Below are 22,306 nucleotides of genomic sequence, written 5' to 3' on the forward strand. Positions count from 1 at the left end.
AAAAATGATGTATATCAATGGTATAAAACCATAAAGTGCCAACATGGGCATAGAATAATGCTATAAAAGCATAAAAGTGCAGCTATGGGCACATCAAAATATCAAAAATGAAGGCAAATGTGTAAGATTACTCATAATCCAAGTAAGTAAAATGATTTAAGGAAGATCAACTAAATATAGATATCAGGTATAAAACTCCATTGAGGTAAATATGAGTATGTAATTCATTTTGTGAAGGTATATAACAAGTTCTCAATCATAATAGTCATAAATGAAATTATATATTTATTTGGATATATATGTGTGCACCCATATATACTTAAATAAATATACGATAAGTCATAATATTTACCTTTAACAAAAACATTGAGAAGATATTTCTATAAAAAATATATCAAGAAGAATGAATATAATGAATAAAGACAAAGTGTCTTGTATTGAACATGCATATGGAAAATCAAATTCACCATTCAATAGGCCAAGGAGATCTCCATCTTGGACAGAGGGAGTAGCTTCCCCTGTTGAGCAAATGAAAGTGAAAAATGTTTCCTAATGTGTGATAGCAGCAAATGAAAATCCCGAGTTTGCACAAAGACTACATGCTATTCTTTTAGAGAGTGGAGTTCCTACTCCTCCAAATTTATTTGATGACATTAGTTCGCAACAATTTGTTGGACAAGTTGTTTCCCAGCATAAAGGAAATAATCAGGAGAAAGGAGCATATGAGTTCTAGAAGTGGAACTTACTTACTCAGTCACTGATGATTTGTCCCCAATTTTAGGAACAAGAAAATGCTGTCAACCTCTTACAGAAGGCCCTGGTCTAGTTGAAAATGCTAATATTACATCTTTGACTCTTGCGAATCAGAAGCGCACAGGAGGTGATAATGTCTTACAACACAATTTAGTGGATAGGGAACACACTTTCAATAGAGGCAAAAGGGAACATATGGAATCTGAAAGTATGATGCACGGCAAGTCAGTGGATTCTAGGAACAACACAGATGAATTGGGCCCATCCATTAGTAGTTGCAAGACTAAATACCCTCTAATGGATGATGTAGCGGAGTGCGAGATCCCATGGGAAAATCTATTAATTGGTGAACGGATTGGATTAGGTTCTTATGGAGAGGTTTACCATGCAGACTGGAATGACACAGTAGTTGCAGTTAAGAAGTTCCTTGATCAAGATTTCTCAGGAGATGCACTCGAGCAATATCGCAATGAAGTGAGAATCATGCAAAGATTGCGTCACCCAAATATTGTTCTTTTTATGGGAGCTGTCACTCGGCCACCACATCTGTCTATTTTAACTGAATTTCTTTTAAGAGAAAGCTTGTATAAACTACTGCACCGGCCTAATATTCAGATTGATGAAAAACGTCACCTACGCATGGCTCTTGATGTGGCTAAGGGGATGAATTATCTACATACTAGCAACCCAACCGTAGTTCATCGAGATCTGAAATCTCCAAATCTTCTCGTTGACAAAAAATTGGAATGTCAAGGTTTGTGATTTTGGCTTGCCACGCTTGAAGCACCATACATTTTTGTCTTTCAAATCAACTGCTAGAACGCCAGAATGGATGGCCCCAGAAGTTTTACGAAATGAACTATCAAATGAAAAGTGTGATGTGTACAACTTTGGTGTGATCTTATGGGAATTGGCTACATTGCGCATGCCGTGGAGTGGAATGAATCTGATGCAAGTGGTTGGTGCGTATGCTTGAAATAGGGCTCCAAAATTTAAAAAAAGAATCAAACAAAATTTTCAAAAATAGTTACTGTCAGAATAGCTGTTATAAACTACAGAGTGGGAATATTGAAACTTCATAATGATGCCCAGAGATATTCAAAATCTCTGTCATTTCTCACAGATAAATACAGCAAAGTGGCAGATAAACTTAACATTACATTGATGAGATTCGGCTTTTTCTTAAGATTGGCAAGAGTGAAGCCGAGCAAACAGTGCAAGAGGCTACAACCATTGATAACATGGAGAATGCAAGTGGAGGTCAAAGTGATAGTCCATATGGAGAAGAATCACTGGACGAATTGGGTGACATTTTAAAACCATCAAATACTAGCAAGCTAATTGAAATAGATAAAGAGAGAGAAAATGAAGTTCTCAAGAGCACAAGATAATGCTGAAACAGTAGACAATTAGGATGATTCAGACAGAATACAATTTAACATGCAAGCTGAAGATGTAAGAGCTTGTATATCTCGTTCTGAGATGACATGTTCTCCCACGCATTCAGATTATTCATTCCCTGAAAACTTTGGAAAAATGACTCTCTCAGAAGCTTCAGCTACAACACCTTCTATTAGGAGCCCTGTTGCTTCCAGACCATCTACTCTGGGAAGATTTGCACCAAAAATTAATGATCCGGGGCTGACGGATCATGGCAAGACCAGAAGAGAAATAATGGCTTTGGGTGCACAGTTAGGGAAATCAAATATCATAGCATGTGCCAGCAAAGAGGAAGAAGAGCGGGATGCTTCTAAATCTCTCAACACTAATGGTGTGCGCCGGGTTAATATGAATGTTTATGATGCGCAGGCTGCAGAATGGGAGCAGGCAAAAATAATCTTTGGTGGTCAACCGATACCCTTGGCTCGCGAAAGTGACACAGCCATGGCCCTTCACCAATAGACATAGTTTAAGTGTGTATAATGTTGTATATTCTAAATGGACAGAATTTTTTTCTGTAAAAAAAATCCCTGCCACGAGAACATACATCAACTTTGTTCTCACCCATATCAAAGCCACCAACTTTGCACAGATCCATTGAATCAGATTATTTTGGTTCGTTGGGATCTGCGACAATAATAGGAGACTCGCCACAAGAAAGTCGTGTATGGAACTCACACATGCAACAGCACCCACAGTTCTCGGGGACCTCTGATATGAAAACAGTTTGAACTCGAAAAAAAATGGGGAAAAGCAGTGAAGATCATTCTTGCTACTGCTCCTCGGCAGCCCCATCACAAAGATAGTCCAAAGGGACTAAAGAGGCTTCTCAAATTTGGTTTAAAAAAAATACAAGCCAAGAAAGTTTAACAACAGACTGGGTTTCTGCATCTACAACCTTTGAAGGTGGTAATGATACAGAAGAAACAAAGGACCTACCAAAGCAGAAATGGAAGAAAGGAATGCAGAAGGCAGACATTAATGGCAGAGATCGAGAAGCTTCACAGTCAGAGACAAAGGCGTAGGGTTCCGGCATCGAGCCCCGGGAGGCAGCGGAGCGACTTCTGAAGGGCAGAATAAACAAGGAAAAAGCCCACAAAAAAAATGGAAGTTACAAATTTTTTGCAAAACTATCTCTGCAAATCAAGACGAGAGGGAAGATTCCACTATGGAAGACAAAGATAACAACAAAAATTAAAATCTCATATATATTAAGGAAATATCAATTTTTTTTCCAATGACCAGGAACATTTTGTTTCTAATAGGGAGAGAACTAGTGAGCAGTCCACAAGGAAGCAGGTTGTTCTACAACCATTCATACGAGGGCGATTCTCTGATCTGGTTCTAAATGGCTTTTAACCTTTGAAATTTAAAACCCTAAATGCGAAAAAGATAACTGAAATCACCGGATATATTGGAAAAAAAAAAAGACAAAATCATAAAAAATATAGAAAACTCTCAACCCAAAATGCCAACTTTCAAAATAACATAACTCTTATAAATCATAAAACTTTTGAGAAGCATTCTTCTCCTAGAAAGTCATATTAGTCCCGAAAACTCCTCCTGAAACAACAAAAGACCAATGAAAATATAGAAAACTTTCTTGACCGAGAAATTATATTTCTATAAATAGAAATTACAATAAAAAAACAACAACGCAACTCGAATAACAAGACAGCAAGAAAAATCTTCAATATACCATCAAAGAGGCTGTCCGATAAGACTGAATCATTCTTAAGATAATTTTTTTTAAATGGAAAATAAACATTGATATCAAGATAGGAAAACCCTTTGGCGGCAAGCCTTCCAAAGGGTATTAGATGAAAAATAATAGAAAATAAGAAGTAACCTGCACAAATTAGAGCAAACAGAAGTTAATCGAGTTTGGCGGTAAACCAGCCAAACTCAAAAAAAATTCAAATTCTTCCATCTTAAGAAGATTAAAGAAGAAATTAGTGAAATCTCTCTCAAGAGTCTCCTTCGAATCGTACCTTCATGCAAACACTCAAAACAAAGATTAAACTGCTCTGATACCATGTTAGAAATGGAAAAAGAAATCTGTAAATAAACAATACCAGGAAAGAATCTAAGTGAGTAAATGCATGAAAAGATATTACCATAAAATAGGAGAGAGAAAGCTTCAAGCTCCAACACCATGAGACAAGATATTTGGAAAGGGGAAAGCAAAGAAAACCCCTTGTGACATTATGAATGAGGCATGAAAAGCCTAAGAAGGAAGAGAGAGAGAGCAAGAGAGCAATGCTCATACAATAATTGAGAAGAGGAAGAAACCTCATTGTTAAATGAGATAGGTGGGTCATCTCTTAAATAGAGATGAGAGAGAGGAGTTAGAATGTAACTCCCATGTCTATGAATGCCACCATTCATATGTGTGTGAGGCCAAGTGTGAGATTCCTCTTAAGGAGGAATAATCTAAAATTAGAAATTACAATATATATTTGTCCTCACATATTCCACTAGATGACAAAATAAGATGTAGTGGAAAAAGGACAAAAAAGAAATATATTAGGACCTTGGCTTATATCCTAATATATTATAATAATAAATAAAGGAGGTCTAACCTTGGTTTATAAATACACCAAGGAAAGATTACAACTTCTAACAAGATCAATGGACAATGCTTGCCTACAATATGAACATGTTCAAAGTTTAATTGAAGTGGGAAAGTTTATGCTTGCCACATATACTTGGATGAGGTGATACGCCCTCAGTTGAAAAAAGGTGATAGTACAATCAATAGTTGGTGACTTTCAAAACACATTGGAAAAGAGCAACACATTTCGTTGGTTGACCTTGCTGACTAGATTGAAAAGTAAATGAAGTTTGTGCACCATTGATCTTTGAAAGATCAATAGATAGTACATCCCCACAATATGAAAGTGATTGAATTTTAACTAATGTGGGGAAGCACTTGCTTGCTATGTGGACAAGTGGGACCAGTTGCTAAGAAAGTTGCCTAGTTTCCAACATGTAAAAGTATATCAATGTGGAACACGATGATTTATGGGATGGTCTATGTGTCTGCTGAGTTGGAAGGTGAGTGTGCCAATGGGCCCATATTTTTAAAGCCAAAGTTATGAAGATAGAAGGATCCTTTATGATTATCAATCTTTGGAAGATTGATGATCAACACTTCACTACTTCATGAAAATGCTTGAACGTTATGGAATGTGGGAATGCACCCTATTTATCTATGGCAATTTCTAAAAGACGTTAATGTTTTTTTTTTTTTTTTTTAAACAATTTTTCTAATTCTCCATGATCACGGTTGAAATTCAAACTTCATGGAACAATGCAAAATTTGATTATTAGAGCTTTAATTCTAATCAATGCCTCTTCATCTAAGCTTAATGCTATAGTAAAATTTCTAATTCTGCATTATTGAGACATAAGATTGTAGAGTTATCACAGTGCAAATATAGAGTTTAAGGGAAAGAGTTTTCAAGGTTTTCAACACATAGCAAAGTGATTTAAGAAAGAAAAGGGAACGAAAAAGGTGGATTAGTCATATGAACTTCTAAAAATTAAGAAATTGTGATTGCATTAGGGTAAACTGTAAAAATGCCTCCACGCAAGGTTTTTCCAGTAAAATAGATTACCTAAAGTGAGTAGTTCATGATGATTTCTTGGAACAAATGTTTTTGTCAATGAATGAACTAGCTAGAGGTCTAGAGTCTATTCCAAAAGCCCTAGGTTACTATTTGGTGAGGGTTTCTATGACAAAGAAAATTGGTTAGGGGATGTAGAAGCATCTATGGGAGGATTAGAGATTTTTAGGAAATGGTTTGTAGAAAGGAAATTGGATACTCTAGTAAGCAATGTCTGGAAATTTGATATAGGGAAATTTATTGTCCCCAGAGTCTTCTTCAATGATGATCTACTGGCAGGCATGGCAAAGAAGTATGATCCAATTACTAGAGTCGTAAAGAACCATGTAGGAGATTACCTTTTTAGGGTTTCACCTAAATTGATTAGAGAGGTTTTCAAACTAAGCCCTAATCATGATGTTAATGAGAAAATTGATATGGAAGACCTCCAAGCTAGATATGATGCACAAAGGATATATCTAAGGGTAGGGCAATTACAAATTTTTTTTGTTAAAATTGGATTATTTCCATTGGTCACACAAAATACCCCAAGATATTATTGAAAAAATATTTTAATCATAGGGCACAAGCCTTGTACTTTTTTCTTTCCAAGATTTTTGGTATGGATGAACAAGATCACATTCCAGGCTCTATTGTCCTCATTATATCTCAAACTCTTCTATATAGGATGAGTTTAATCCTTGATTTTTCTTCTTTCTTGGCTAAAGAAATTCAGAATGGCTTGATTGGAATAGCAAAGGCTAAAGTTGACAAGGCATTTTGTTAGTATTCTATGTTAATGTATATATGCTTATATAAAGGTGTTACCTTTTTCTCCAAGCTAGAGATGAAATTGGAATTAGAGAGAGATGGAGAGAGACTCCCTATCTAGTTGTGGAGTGCAAACATGACATGGGAGGTAACTAATGCCATCTTTGTTAGATTTGATAGATACTTTTCCTTTAGGCTTAGAATGTTGTTAATAGGGGATAGCCCTAGAATACCATAGTATCTATTAGAGTTGATAAGACCTAAGGACCATGCTAAAGGACTATTGGTGAGACACAATTGGGGTGATATTATTCCCTATGCTATCTCTATTATTTTCAGAGTTCATGGTTTCTTGGGAAAACCACATGTGTTACCATACCAAGTACCTTTGAAAGTGGGGATTGCTGAATTTTTATGGCAAATCGAATCAATTGAGAAGAGGGATTTACAAGGAAAATATAAAGGTACTTTATTTGTAATGATTACTATTATTCATAATTTTGTGTTTGTTAAAAAAGGCTTGAGAAACTTGGGAGAATTCTTAGGTAAATATAAGATGGTTCAATCTCATGCCTGCTTTGTAGACCTAGAAGGATTTTATGACCTCCTCAGAGAAAGGAGTAAGGCTAAGGTTCAAATGCAAACTATATATTTTCCTGAGGACATAATTAGAAATAAGTTCTCATTACAAGAACAAGAGATTAGAAAAGAAAAATTAATAGTTTATAGTAAAGTCTTTGATTTTATAAATGCTTTTGAGCCAAAATATGATCCCTTAGTAGATAAAAAATATTGGGGTATGAAGATAGATATGTTAATGAATAAGTTTGTTGGGATCATGCAAACATTGAATGAGAAGAAAGAAATCATAACAAAAACATACCTAGAGAAGGCTATTGAAGTGGAGAGGAGGTTAGCAAGTAGAATGATTGTAACTCTAGGGTAGTATGCATTACAGAAGAGAGCCAGGAATGTACTGGCCTAGAATATATAGTATGTTCCTCCATATAAAATAGCAAGATCTGGAAGCCTACCTGATACAAATGCTCCCAAGAACCAAAGATTAGAGCATGGATCATCTTCTCATGAGGAAGAATATTCATCTACCTAGACTCCACTCAGAATAGATGATGAAGCATCTTTGAGAGAACAACTAAGACAAATTGGAGGGAAAAAGGACAATGTGGTCACAAGTGCTAACACTAAAGAAGGAGCATTGGAAGAGCATGCAGATTATAGAGGTAAGGAAATAGACCCTATGATAGCATAGGCTGCCAAAAAATTTATTGATGATGAAAATTTTGCAAAGACTAGAGCTTTTGCCCAATTTTTATGGAGAAGAAATATTAGTAATTTTGAAAATAAGTGTAAATTAATAAAAGCAAAGAAACCTAATAATTTGGACTCTAAAATTAAAAAGGAATTTTAAGCTAACTTTGTGGAGGAATTTACACAACTGGAGAGGGGAGGCAACTCTTGAAAGACTCATGAGTTTTAATCTTGCCCGAATAGGACATAACTAATGCTATGATTTTTTATTCTATTAGGAAGGCAAAGGATACTCAGTTTAAAACTAAGGAAGAAATCCTCCAGACACATAGAGGATTAAAATATAAAAATGATCACCAGACATTGGTGATATGGTCTATTGAAAAGAGGGATCAAACTAGGCTACAAGAAATTTTAAGTGTTGAGCATATAGGTAGTTTCGTGGTGTATAGAGCAGAGGATGTAGACAATGAAGAAGTATCTAAAATGAATATGAAAATGATGTACTTTAGAGTGGTGGTTACTGAAAATGATAAAAACAAATTCCTAGATCTTAATGCCAATTTTGAAGAAAGATTGAAAGAATATGAGGAGAGAGGGAACAAGATACATTAGTTGGAGACTCAAGTAGCCCAAATGACAAGCAACTAGGAAAGATAAAAATGGGAGAGTCAAGCTGACCCCAAATTACTTATCATCACCCCCTAGTTGAACCATTCAAGTCAACTCCCTTGGCATAATTACTTGATACCCCAAAAAGGTCAGAATTCTATGTTGTTGAGGAATTTGAAGAGGAAAAGAATAAACTCTAGGCCTTACATGTTTAGATGAATGATTTGCATAAAGATAAAATTACGAATAAAATCTTATATCTAGTAGATAAGATTGATTGGCTAACATTTCATGAACAATTGGAGAAAATAATGAACATGTGGGATGAAATAAAAGGTGGTAAAAACACTTTAAAACCCATTGTGAGTAAATGTGTAGCAGGGATAAGGATGTCATGTTAGATACAACTATCTAATTGTGTGTTGTCTTTGATGTTACAAAAAATGTCATATCAGTTGTCAATTAGTGCTTACTAAGCTCACTTGGTCATGAAGACAGTTTTCCTTGTCTACTCAGCATTCCTAAAGATTACTCTACAAAGTTAGTGTCTACTAAGCTCACTTAGGCATCAAAGGAATTTAGGTAGGAAACAGTGTTAACCGAGTTCTCATTGTTAGTGAAGGAAAGTTGGATAGAATCAATTTTTACTAAGTTCACTTAGTTGTCAAAGAATTTGTGCAAGTTTGTAGTGTTAACCAGGCTTCTATTGGTTAACACAAGGAATCATCTCAGAACCAGTGTTTACCAAGCAAGGTCAGCCAATGAAGAATTTTGTTGTTTTGGCATAAGAAGCTTATTTATTTTAAATATTATTTCTAGCCAATTTTGGTAATGATTATTGGTTATTGTAATTTGTAATTGAGCCAACATGACAATCTAGATGATATAAATGAAAGGTCAAGTTGAGATTTTCAGTATGTGTGCAAGTGTGTTGACTAAATTGAGAAGGAAAGAGTAAGTGTGAACTTGAAGGATAAGCAAGTATCCTTCTAGAGTAGAAAAGTATTATTCAATCAAGAAGGATCAAGTATGAAGCAAAATAGAGATCTATAATTAGAAATTCAATTACATCACAATCAGATCATTTCATTGTTACTCTCTAACCATTGTAGTAGTGATCTAAAATTGCTTAACAGAGTTGGTTTAATAGCTAGTTGTAAATCCTCTAACAAGGTGACAATTCCATTGAATTTTTTTAAGCCCTTTTACAAGGCCACTCCTTATAGGGTGATTAAATCCTCTAACAAGGTCAAACCTAATAGTGTGTTTTGTAACCTTTAACTGGGTTGGCTCCTAATAGGGCTTACATCAGAAGAGTGAAAAATAGTAACTGGTTACATTGGTGGTTTTTCCCATATTGGGTTTCCACATTAAATTCTGGTGTCTCTTGCATTCATGTTATTTCTCTTATGCTTGCAAATTAATCACTGTTAATATTTTAAGATCAGCTAAAATTAAATCACTCTACATTTATTGAATTACAACATTATTGTGTGTTTACTAAATAATAGCATCAATCAGATTTCTCAATTTAAATTTTATTTTTGACATCTAAGGGACCTGGGATTTATTTTAGTGGTAACTGATTCACCCCCCCTCTCAGTTACTCCTATATTTCCAACATGTCACCCTTTTGATGATTTAAATTATTAGTTTATCTTGTCCACATATAGAAAAAACTTTTAATGTGGCTAGTAATTTGCCTGATTTTGATGAAAAAAAAGAAATTGAAGTATAGAAGAAGATAATAATTTTTTTTTAAAAATATTTTTCTAAGAAATTTGAGCTATTTCCTCATGCGCTTAAAAAGATAGATAAACTAAAAGAAAAGGAGAAATGGAGTAAAGAGATAGATGATTTATTATGCCACAGAATAAATGGAGACATAAGTGAAAAAGGATATTTGCTATGGGCAATGGCAATTAAGGAAATTTTTAACATGTCATTATCTTATAACTCCATACGAGAAGATTTTTTTGAAATTAATAAGCTAGGAGATTTCGTGATTAAGAAGCAACAACAGGTTATGCATTTTGATTGACTAGATGATATATTTTTCAGTAAATGGATGGAAGGTTTTGTGCATTCAAAGTAGTTAGTAACTAAAGAAACTGATGATGAGGAAGTGAGCCAAATGAGATGCAAAAAACCTATACATCAATCTAGGTAGAACAACAACAACAACCAACTATAGTAACAAGAACATTGGTCCAAACTGATGGCATAGGCATAGAAAAAATAGATGTAATATTTGTTTTAACTGTTCATGATTATGTGGATGGAGACTCCCAAGTTGAAGTAACTTTACAAACATTTGAATTAGGTCTATCATGTGCAACTTCATTGGTTACATCATCTAAGGAATGCCAACAACTTTGAAACCAATCATGAAACTCTTAGCACAAAAAGTGTACCAAAAAGTGGCCCCCACAAGAGAATATTTTATAAAATTTTTCTGTAGCACTATTTTTTTTCTTTTATGGTATTCGCTTTTATAAATATCTTTCTATCTAAAGGAAAGTTTTCAGTTCTCTCTAAGCTTGAAGCTTGTTGTGTCTCATATTATATAAGTGAAATTCCAAGGCTAGAGAAGGGGTCCGAATCATTGTGTAATTTTAGTTTTATTAAGCTTTGTTCGATCTAGTCCTTGAAGCAATTTTTATGATATATTTTCTTTGCAAAATTTGAGAATACATTAATGTTCTAGGATCCTAGTGTTTTGTCTTGAGCTGTTTTGAGTACTATTTCAATGTTATATAATTTTCAAAGAGATTTAATATAAAAGATCAACTACCACCATATCTTTTCTCTTTGAATCTTGTCTCCATTTTTATTTATTGGTTGTCTTGAGGTTGTGAGGGAAAATCTTTTCTCAATTGAATGCAACTAGGATAGGTTGTATATCAATTCAATATTGCTTTTAATTCAAAGGATTAAGTACGTGCTTTAGTGAATATGATAGTATTTCTAGGCAATAAAAAGGATATGTGTAAGAATGAGTTTTAGGGAGAATCACTAATAATATTGTTTTTAATGTAGTCAATTAGGTTAATAAATTGGCTAGACTCTAGATCTGAATGAATGAGGCACTAATCCATTATTTTAGTTTGCATGTGAAAAGATCATAGAAGGACATCAAGAACACTCCAAAAATTAATATAAATTTTAGTTCAAATGTATGAAGAATGCCAAAGCTGGTCAATATTTGTTTACATTTAATCTTTGAATCTTAGTTAATTGCTTTTTCCTAGAATTATTTGTAGATCTAAGAAGAAATGTGACCAATCTACTATAGGGGATGAATACTAGTGTAAAATATCATGGAATGAATGAAATATGAATGTAATATCAAGTTATAAATATTTTATCCCTCAGGTGCACCTACCGTAGTTTTGTAGACCTAAAAGAGTAGAAAATCTTTTATGATTTTATTAAAGTTGGGCCCATATATGAAGAATCTATGATTGTTTATAGGAAAGTAGCTAATCCTTAGGTTATTGTGATCTTCACCATCTTGGTATTAAGTATTTTGTTACTTAGTAGTGTAAAAACACCAACAGGACATTTGGAAATTTATTGAGATGGTTAACCAAGGAATATCATTTAACATGAGACTTATTCATTCACCAAGTAGAATTTACCTATAATGATAGAATTAATAGGACAACTAGCAAGAGTCCCTTTGAAATTGTCTATGGGATACATCCTAGGGGTGTATGTGAATTAAGAAGTTTGGATGATCAAGATCTAAATAGTGGTTATGCTTAAAGATTTCAGTCAATCTATGAAGGAAGTGCATGATTAAGTAAAATAGTCCCTCATTGAAAAACACCAAGAAGATTAAGGACAAGGCTGATCTCAAGAGAAGAGAGGTATAGTTTGGAGTAGGGGACTTGATCATGGTTCACCTAAATAAAGCAAGGATGAAGAAAGAAATTTTTATAAAGCTCCAAATGAGAAGACTTGGACCATGTCCTATATTGGCCAAGTATGGGTAGAATGCTTACAAAGTTGGGCTACCAGATGCTCTAGCCATCTCCCCCATCTTCAATGTGGCAGATCTAGTTAAGTATAGAGGACCTCTTACTAAGGTAGATCGTAATGTGGAGGAATCTCAGAAGGAGGCTCAAGCAAGAACTTTTCTCCCTTATCCCAAGCTATAAGAAGAGAAGATATTGGACTCTCAGGTTCATACAAAGTCCATGAATGGAACATATAAAGAACACCTCATCAAGTGGCAAGGTAAGCCAGGCTTAGAAGCAACATGGATCTGTGAGAATCAGTTCAAAATTTAGGGTATAGATCTCCACCTTTTATCTCTAGAGGTTTCTTAGCTTCTTTGGTGGGGAGTATGATGTAGGGGAACCCTGAGACATAGGGCCCTCACCAATAGGAATTTTTTTGTGATGTGCTATAAGAGAGCTTTGTAATTAGAATAAGGGTCTAGGGACCTAGTTGCATGCTTCGAAAAAATTGGTTAGGGGATAGGAAGTCATAAGTGTCCTAGGAGAGGTCTTGAAATTTGTAAGGTATTCCTTATCATGAAGTCCTAGGATAGGTCTCTAGCCTAGGAAAGGGTCTATAGCCTTGAAAAGCTAAGAGTTAACCAATTTAGCAAGAAAAATATGTCAAAAGGATGTAAACAAAAAGTTGCAAAAAGTTGCAAGGCAAAAAAAGTTGCAACTTTACAAAAATTTCTGAACAACTTTGCAAAACCCTTTTCAAACATGGTGGAAACTGATGGAAACCTTCATTTTGATGGGAAAACACCTAAGAGGTAGTATATAAGGCTACAAAACCCTAATGTTTCCATTGTGTGGATATCAGTATAGGGACTATATATTAGATTGCGGTGACTGATTAGAAAAGTACTGTACATACTCCCTATTTTATCAAGATTTTGGGCCGACATGCAATTATTAATTATAACCCTAAAATGGCATAAAATATTGGTATAAAATGGTTTAGGGTTAGTTATTTTATTATTATGTTTTGTGATGTGAAATTTCTTCTTGCAACGGTATTGAGCTGTAAAGGATTATAGATTGTAATTAGGTTGTAATCATTGGATTGTAATAATATTGGACTTGCAGTTTGGTGGACATAGCCCAAGGATTGGGTGAACCACGTCAAATCTTGGTGCCTTTTGTTTATTTCTATGTGATCTATTATTTTTTTTTTATTGGTTATATTTGCATGTATTTTTTTATTTATGTCCGTGGTTTTATCCTAACACTGTATGCTATGTTGGGGATTTTGAATGTAAAAAGACAAAACAAAGAGCAATGAAAGTGTTTTTGTGATGAAGCAATTATTGTGATCCCTTAGCATTTTATTTTGGTTTTTTTAGAGTAGTTTTGTTTTAGTAATGTAGGTGTGAACTTTTGTTTCTTTTCAAGTTTTGTAAATTCTTTCATTTTTGCTAGTTCACCATCCTAAACTAGGTAGTTGGCATTGGAAGACATGTAACTCACTATCACACCATAGAAATAGTATGACCTCTTAGGAATAGTGAATATATTGTATTTACTATGTTCCTATAGAAGGAAGGGGCCTCAAAAGCCATAGGGGAATTTTTAAGCTCTTTCCTAAGGGGAGTGAGTGCATGCTTAGCTAGGGAAGATTAATATTGTAGAGCTTATAAATAGCAGCCTATTGTGAAGTTCCTCAACAAAGAAAGAATGGAGAAGGAAGGGGAGTGAGTTAAGACTCCTTGGGAAGAAGGAGAGATTGATTACAATCTTGTAAAGTGACAAATGAGCCCATATAATGGCGCAAAGGTGCAAAGGTGTTGTACGACCTTTTGGAAACCCAAAATCTAGAAAATCTGAGAGTGTTCATAAAATGAATGGGAGTCTCTAAAGGAAATTTGTGGTTCTTAGTGGAGGAAATTTGAGGAAATCCCCAATTTCTTGGAGTAAGAGGGCTAATTGGGGCGCTTTTGTAGTAGCCCTATTTTGGTGGAAAAGTGTGGAATTGGTAAGAAAGGTGAATTCTTTGAGTTGCCTTAAGCAATGAAAGAAGTGTGTTGAGAGGATTTTTATCATCTCCATGACCTTACAAGATGTTTGTTAAGAATATCCAAGAAAGACCTAGAACAATTTAGGAACCTTATGTGTTCTTCATCCAACATTAAAACCTAGCAAGTGGATTGAATAGGATTTTGTTCAAGATAGAAGAGTGGGGTGTGGGGTTAGGGGATCTCTACATAAGAGGGATCCTATAGATCCATTAGGTGGATTTAGAAGTCACCTTAGGTCTTAGTGGTAGACTAGAAGCATGAACTATTTATTATTTCATCCCCTCTCCCTATAAATATGAAATCTACATATTAGGCTAACTTCAATGTTTAAGGATTTACAATCTAAAGTTCTAGAGAGAAAATCATTCTATTTTGTTGGAGTAACATACTAAGGGGGGAATGTTGGACATTGATGTCTAAGAAATTTTATATAACCTTATTTTCCCTTACAAAAACTACTTATGGGAATAATTTCTAAACAACTAAATATCTAATTTATTAATTAATTTAATGTAAACATAGAAACTAGCCTAATTAATGTAATAAGTTAAACATTCCCCCCTTATTACATTAATCCAAAAAAATGGAAATTATTTCTCGCTGCAGCTTCATATTTTAAATCCTCAAATCTTGAAGTTGCCCTCATTTTAGTTATATTTTGATAGCTTGCAAAAAGAATCAAAGATTGTGTCACCCCAATGAGCCCTCAAGATGTTGGATTTTGGTGGGTCATTTGAAACCAAAACCATTAATGGTGGAACCTCACATGGCACATGAAAATACTAACACCCAACTCAAAATGATTGATAATGCTCTCGACACTAACACCACTTAGTTTCCAATGATTCTCAAGCCATGAAGACCACCTTAGGTTTGGAGTCCACCAACATTAGTCCAATTATGGAAAATAGAGAAAATTGTCCAAATTGGACCTAGGACTCCAATCATAGTCCCATTATTCCTCACCAAAGATACATCTCAAAGACACTTAGAAAAATTCATCATCCTTCATGAAAATGCAGCTCAATGGGGTAATAGAGATGCCACCCTTGAAACTAGCTATTTTTCCTTGTGTATTCAAAGAATTTTTTTCTTTCATTTATGAACCACAGCACTAAAATACTATCTTGAGCTATGAAAATTAGAAGTTAAGACTCATGATTTAATGCCAAGAGAAGGCTCGAGAAGGCCATTGATTGCATGATAAATTCCAACCTCTCGTGTCTAGAAAAGTATTGCCAATTGTCATGCTTCATTGTCATATGTCTAAAAGGTGAGTGTGTACATGCATGACGATTTTAAAAAGGCCAAAGACACTCATGTAATTGATGGTGTCATAAAAATAGAGTGCACAACTTCCTTATGTATTCATTAAGGGCCTATTTGGTTGCAAGCATAGGAATGGAGAATAACAATACAATATTGGGAATAGGAATGGTTATTCCAATAACAACTATTTTTTGGAATGGGTATAATCTCATTTTAGAGGTGATATGGGAATATGTATTCCTATTCCCTATTCCAATTTATGAATCAAATAGAAAATAGAAAATGTATTCCAGATTTTCTATTCCTATTCCAACAACCAAATATGCCCTAACTACCACCCTTATAGTTGGATATATTTTGTGAATTATATTAAAATTACTAATACTAATCCAAATACATGGGTTATATTTTGAGGTAGTCTTCAAATATTTCAAATTTATTTTCTAAAGATCTCACTACACCAATATTGGATAGTTTATCAACAATGGTGTTGGCACTTCTGAGAACATAAGACACCCTAAAATCATCCATGCCTCCCAAGATTAACCTAATTTATTTGATGAGATTGTCCAAGTTGTAGGATCCCATACTCCCTTTGGCTATTCTGTTAACCAAAATCTCTAAATCGCCTTCTAAATGGAGCTTCTAAACACCAATTTTAGCTCATAACAGAATGACCTCCAAAGCTACCAAACATTCAGCTTGGTTATTTGTCCCATTCTTAATCCTTTTTATCAAGATGGCTAAAATTATCCCAATGTACCAACAAGAAATTGCATTGATGCCAGAGGGGCTTAGATGGCCATTAGATACCTTGTAACAATTGATTTTTACCCACTCACACTCAAGAGGACACCAAGTAGAGGTTACAATAGAAGACGATCATCTCTCTAAAGCCATTGAATAGGTCTACTTCATTTCATTTTCACAATGCAAGTATTTGTGAAAAAATCCCTTCCAAGCTAAGTCAATATACCACTCATTGTGGCGAACATTTAGAAAATCAAGAAAAATATTGATATTTTGAAGGAAATATTCTCTAATATAGTCAATATAAAAGTGACATAATAAATGGCAAAAAATTCTACGATTGACTGATAAGCTTGTGCTTGAGAAATAAATATAAAATTAAAATAACAAGATGTAATATTATTAAATTAAAAAAATATATTTAATAATGTATTCAATTTCAATAAATATAAATAAAACTAAAATTTACTTTAGGAATGGAAATGTAGGGAAAAAATTAGAGAGTTTCTAAATATGCTTGGATTTTAGTTTTTGATCTATTATGTTTGTACATTGGAACAATTTTTTTTCTCATTGATGTCAAATTCACTCATGAGACATGTTGCTATCTGATCTAAATGCCATATCTATTTTGATTGATGAAGAGTATTTGAGAAATTTCTCATAACAAAAGCAGCTAGAGGAACGATTGAGTTATGAAAAGGAAGTTACAATGGCCATTTGATTAGTTAGAGTTTGCAAAACCAAAGTGATTGTTTATATCATTGATGTAAGGCTTAAGAAAGCAATAGAGTAAAAGATTAAGCATTGTTGAGTGATTCTAATGTCAACCGAGCCATAGTAAGTGCCAAGAAAATTCAATGCTAACTAAGCATCAATATCAACCGAGTGATAATTAGTGTCAAACTTTACAATGACCAAGTGATTAAGTGATAACTAAGTACTAGAACTTAGTGATTATTGAGTAACATTATTTTGAATGTGATTGAGAAATTCTCATTTGGATCCAACTCAGTTGGTTTGTTGGGATATGGAACTGGATTCAAGATAAGATTTATGAGTTGGATCATTTGAAAAAAGGTGAGGATGAGGTATGATATCAAAGATCAAATTTGATGGAATGGGAAGTTTCTAAAAAAGAAGGAAGATGGATAGATACAATGAATCTGATAAACTAGATCATAAGCCTTGAGATGTATAGTGAGCGTGGAAAATGAAAAAACCAAAATTACCTATTTAATGAGGCATATAGTCAATGAGAATGTGCAAGTATAAGAGTGAAGAAAGAGAAAGGAAATTCTTGCACAGATGTTGCTGAAAGTTGATAAGTGAATTTGAGTAGAAGGCTTAAGTTTTTTGGAAGGTGAAGATTGACTCCTTGAAGGGTTTCCAAGTGAGTTAAGAACAAAGATGTCAAGGGGGAACTTCTTAGTGAATTAGCAGGGTATGTGCAGGATCATGGTGTGCCAAAAAGTGGCGATCTAAAGATATATAGTTTTGAAATGCCTCAAAGTATTTCAAAATCTATTCTAACTTTTTTCCAACCAATCTTGATAGCAAACAAAAAAATTAATACCATTATAAGGCCTAGTATTTCTTTGGATACCAATCCAACATGGTCAACTTTAAAAATTTCATGAAACCATGTTTTTGGCCTATTCTTGTGTGTTTTTTTACTTCAAATATGTGTTTGATGAATTTCTTCACCCAAATTGGATAAAATGAAAAGAGTTTTTTAAGAATGTCCTTATCTTTCCATAAAAGCATGTTCAATTGGTAATCATTATTAATTTCTAATGGAGTTACACATAAAGTGTTGATTAACACATTGATTGAAAAATAAATATAACTTTCAAATAGTATAACATTTTTGAAATCCAAAAGATGCATCACATTATATACCTCTTCTACTATAAGGAAGATAAAATAAAAATTAAATTTTGTGAATTTTTGAATTAGTTAAAATATGGTCAGACATGAGAGTTCTTTAAATCAGAAAATACTATAGTAGAAAACTCATAATTAATTATTTATTTAGTATAAAAATACCAAAAAAATATGTGTCATATTCGAGTATGAGTCTAGTTCTGATATCTAGATTCTTATTAAAAAATATTATCATTTGGTTTTGATTAAGGTGGTCAGACATATGCCTAATTCTTATTTGTATCCAATTTTTTTTGTGGTATTGCATTAAAATTTAAAATTTTGACCAATCAATTTTTTATTTCTTTAGATAAGGCCTAGTAGTTTAGAAGCTAAATTCAATTTCCTATAGATTCTATTCTCACAACTTTTTGATTTAAAGCTCATAACAAGTTTAAAATTGCACGTCAAGTTTACATTACCTTAATTTTTTGATTTTTCATTATCACTTAAGGGCATAGTTTGGTTGACCATGATCTTGCACACACCAAGCACATGAACCAAACAATGTTTTGAACCTAGAAAAATGAGTTGTAATCATAGAAATCCAAACCCTCATATTTTCTTCCTAATAATTGTAAACAATTTGTATTGAAATCATTTTAATCAAAGGTTGACCTAACAGTCATTGAAGGAACTAACAATCTATGTAATTCTTTTAGCAAGGTGACATTCTATGTAGAATGATCAAATTTCTCTAACAAGGCCACTCTAAATAGGATTTTTGAATCCTCTAACTAGGTCACATTTAACAGTGTATATTGTAACCTTTAATAGGGTTGGCTTATAATAGAGCTCAGTTTAAAAGAATGAAAAAGTGGTGACATGTTGCTAGTGGTTTTTTCCCAAATTGGCATTCCAGGTAAAATATTATTGTCAAACTTGTGTTGAATGTTTTCTGATGTTTTGTATTTACATGTTTACATTCAAAAAATTTTGTTATAATAGGAAAGTGAACTATTTATAATTTTGTTTATCAGTATTTTGTAGAGACTAAGCTACAATAGGATAGTAAGAACAATGAATGTTTAATGTTTGATTGTTCAGATGGTACTTATGGACCTTGAGTAACTAATTCACCTCCTAATCTCTATTATTCTAAATATTCTAACAATTGGTATTAGAGCACTAGTGCTTATAGAGAGAATTTTGAAGGTACTTAAAGCTAAAGATCATGACTCACAAAAAAGAGGTACCAAAGTTGAACAAGGAAAACTTTTTTGCTTGACCAACTTTGACAAGGTAGTATATATCCAGTATGAGTGATGCTGCTATAAAATTTTTGGACTATAAAAATAATGACTACTCCTCTAATAACTAACCAAAAAGGAAGAACACAATTAGGCAATGTTGGAGATTTCCTCAGCCCTAAGCTATGTTGAGTTTGCCAAGATAAAAGAATGTGATAGTGTAAAAAAGATGTGGGAAAAACTAAAAATCATATATAGAAGAGATCACAATGTCTTGAGAGTCAAATCAAAAAGTCTAAACGAGAATGATGGAAGGTGAGAATATAGTATAATATTGCACAAGAGTCAAAGAAATTGTCAATGCTATTCGAGGCACAAATGAAGAAATCAAAGATGAAATAGTGATCAATATGGTGTTGAGGAAACCACTCATTATATATGCCATTAGTATTTTTGCAATACAATAATTGAGATGTACTCTAGGTAACATTTTGACTTTAAATGGTGTAATTGGTAGATTTACTGCTTTTGAAATGTCTTATTTTGATAACTAGACACCTGGTACTATTGAATCTACTTTTGAGTCACAATTAGTTATTAGAAAAAGAAAATATAAATATGTGAAGAGTGACAGTGACAGTTTTGATGATGACCTTGATGCACTTGAAGCACTTATTGCTAAAATGTTTTGAAGAGGTAGAGCTAAATACAAAGGTAAATTACACATTATTTATTTTTCATGCAACAAGGTTTTCCATATTGTTGCTAGATGTCCTGACAAAGAACAAAGGAAAGTAAGTACAAAGGAAGAAGAGATGATTGACATTACAAGAAGAACAAGGACAAAAAAGGTAAGAAGTCTTGTTATATTGCTAAGAAAGAAACTAACACTAAATCTAAAAGTAATGATGATGAAGTTGTCTATGTTCCTATGAAAGAAGATTTTGATGAAGATGAGAAAACTCTATTAATCTATTATGTGAACAAGAGTGATATGGATAATTAATAGTGGTTTCTCTAACCATATGATTGGTGATAAAAAAAAATTAAGGATATTGGACCATATAAAGGTGGATGTGTTAAGTTTGGTAATGATATTCCATGCTTTATAAAAGGTAAAGTTACAAGTCAATTGACTTACAAGATCAAGGGTCACAATTTTTATTGAGTTGAAGGACTTTACTATAATCTATTGATTGTTTCATAGCAGACCAAATTAGGTTATAGAGTTGAATTCCATCACAAGAAGGCCAAAATATATGATGCTGATGGAAAGTTGATTTTAAGTGATGATTAGATAAGAGGTAACTTTTTCTATCTAGATTTATCTAATGAGATATGATTTTTTGCATAAAAATATGTTTGGTTATGGCACAAAAGGTTATGTCATATAAACTTTGACAATTTGGTGAATATCAGTAAAATGAAGAAAGTACAAGGGTTGCCAGAACTAAAGAAGCCTGATAATGCTATATGTAAACAATGTTAATTGGAAAAAATGACAAAGTCTAGTTTCAACAAAAAAACATACACATCTAGTGATATTCTAGAATTGGTTCATACTGACCTATGTGAACCTATTGATGTTCAAATATTTTCTAGGGATAAGAATTTCATTCTATTTTTTGATGAATACTCTATATTGATGGATATAATGTTTCTCAAAGCTAAATCTAATGCCTTTCAGTTACTCAAGTGGTATTTTGCCAGAGCTAGAAAAGAAACAGGGAAGAGTTTGAAGTGTTTGAGATCTGACAAAGGTGGTGAATTCATTTCTAATTAGTTCAATACATTCTACAATGATAGTGTAATTAAAATAAAAAATGTGAGGATGAAGGACCTCTCCTCATAATGGGATAGCTGAAAGAAAAAATAGATCAATAATGGACTATGCAAGAACATTGATGATGGAGAAGAATGTGTCACCAAAATATTGGAGAGAAGTTGTTAGTACTATTTGCTATATGTCCTGAACATAGTATAATTCAAGAAAGGTACAAATCCTACACCTTTTGAACTATGGTATGCATATGCTCCTAATGTGAAAAACTGCAAGATCTTTAGAAGTAAATGCGATATATTCAAAGATAATAGGAATGGAAAACTTGATGCAAAGAGTGATAAAGGTATATTCCTAGGATATTCCATGAAGAGTAAATCTTATAAGTGTTTGAAATCTAAGATAATTTTTTTGTTGAAAGTGCAAATGTGAAAGTTGATGATTTTGCAGAAAGAAATGATCTTACATGTAAGGAATAACATGAAGATTACAATGTATTCATCTATGTGAATGATGATACTCCAAACATTCCTACTAAATGAGAAAATAAAGATGCAATTCCCCAAGAGACAAGGAATGTTAATGTACAACAATGGGTTGCTAAGCAGTAGAAAATTGGTGCCAAGCAATAGGCTGAAGATGTTGAGTCACAAACAGGCAATGTCAACCATCAGAGAGACAATGCCTAGAATGTAGAACCTAGACCCAAACTTGAACTAGAAAGATGAAATGAGCCTAAGATTATTTTTCAAGATGAACCTATTGAAGAACAAAGAAGAAAACCACCTATACTAGAAAAGATTGTAAGAAGGCATCACAAACTGAAGAAATCATTGGTGATGTAGAATCAAGTATTATGACAAGAAAAATATTCAAATATGATGCTTACTTTGTAAATTGGAGCCCAAATTAGTAA

The 22,306-nt window shown here is 33.3% G+C and overlaps 1 pseudogene; it reads left to right on the plus strand.

Moving 5' to 3' along the window:
- Positions 1-412: 412 nt before the first annotated feature.
- LOC149562972 (putative serine/threonine-protein kinase SIS8 pseudogene) lies at positions 413-2,070 on the plus strand (annotated as a pseudogene).
- The last annotated feature ends 20,236 nt before the right edge of the window (positions 2,071-22,306 follow it).

Source organism: Cupressus sempervirens, chromosome 4, assembly GCF_028749045.1.
Source record: "Cupressus sempervirens isolate cs-2001-9-10 chromosome 4, ASM2874904v1, whole genome shotgun sequence".
Lineage (NCBI taxonomy): Eukaryota > Viridiplantae > Streptophyta > Pinopsida > Cupressales > Cupressaceae > Cupressus > Cupressus sempervirens.